Source organism: Myotis brandtii, unplaced genomic scaffold, assembly GCF_000412655.1.
Source record: "Myotis brandtii unplaced genomic scaffold, ASM41265v1 scaffold3761, whole genome shotgun sequence".
Classification (NCBI taxonomy): domain Eukaryota; kingdom Metazoa; phylum Chordata; class Mammalia; order Chiroptera; family Vespertilionidae; genus Myotis; species Myotis brandtii.
Window position 1 is genome coordinate 6,649 of NW_005364454.1, and position 990 is coordinate 7,638.

The 990-nt window shown below is 40.3% G+C and overlaps 1 pseudogene; it reads right to left on the reverse strand.

Moving 5' to 3' along the window:
* Nucleotides 1-221: 221 nt before the first annotated feature.
* Nucleotides 222-731, reverse strand: LOC102263830 (annotated as a pseudogene).
* Between the last annotated feature and the right edge of the window lie 259 nt (nt 732-990).

A 990-nucleotide genomic window follows, 5' to 3' on the forward strand; every position in this document is an offset into this window, starting at 1 on the left:
TTACTGCTGCCCCCTGCTATCCTGGTCGCCCCCAACTGCCCCCCTGCCGGTGTGGTTGCCCCATGCAGCCTGCTGTTCAGTCATTTGGTTGTCCCTCACTAACCCTCCTGCTGACCTGGTCGCCCCACGCAGCCCGTTGTTTGGTCGTCCATCCAGTTGTTTCAGCCGTGATGGCCCCTGGCTTTTTATATATTAGGATTAGGATTCTTCTAAATGAACATTTATAATTGATACTCTAATTTGATACTCAGTTTTATCTTTTGAAGTGTTTTCCAAACAGGACTTTGCTCAAGGATGTCAGCTTAGTTGTTATTATTCTGTAGAATAGAAATGAGGCTACTCTATGTGTAGTTTGGAGGTAATCTTAGCTATAGTGCACATAAGATTGATAGCTTTAATATGTTGCGCCCTGGAAGTATCTGTAAGGTACTACCCAGGAATCTCTGCTGAATCCTGGACATCAGTTTTCATTCCTCAGGCCCATGGAGGACAACAGAGAGAAACAAAAAACTATTTGGTGAATGTTAATAAACTTCTCAACTTTAGTTAGAAATATTTCTTCAACTGACATAATGCATTCTTAAGCCTTCATCAATAAAAATGCAACTCCAGGAAAAGAAAATATAATCGATCCATTTTCCATTGAATCTGAATATTGAACCTGAGGCTTCAATTTTTAGGGTAGTTGCAACTTCACAACTCTTAAGAGATGAGCTAAGAATGGTGTTCCATTTAGTTTATTTTTCTAGCATTTTCAGCCATTTGTCTGTCTTGTGATCAACCCCGCTTCTAAAGGTGTCATAGTTTGATCAGCAGGTCCTTGGTGCCAGCTCAGTAGCTCCCAAGAACCTTTGGTGAGCAGCAAGAAACATTGCTCTAGGTCAGTGATGAGAACCTATGATATGCGTGTCAGAGGTGACACACGAACTCATTGTTTTGGTTGATTTTTCGTTAAATGGCATTTAAATATGTAAAATAAATATTAAAAAT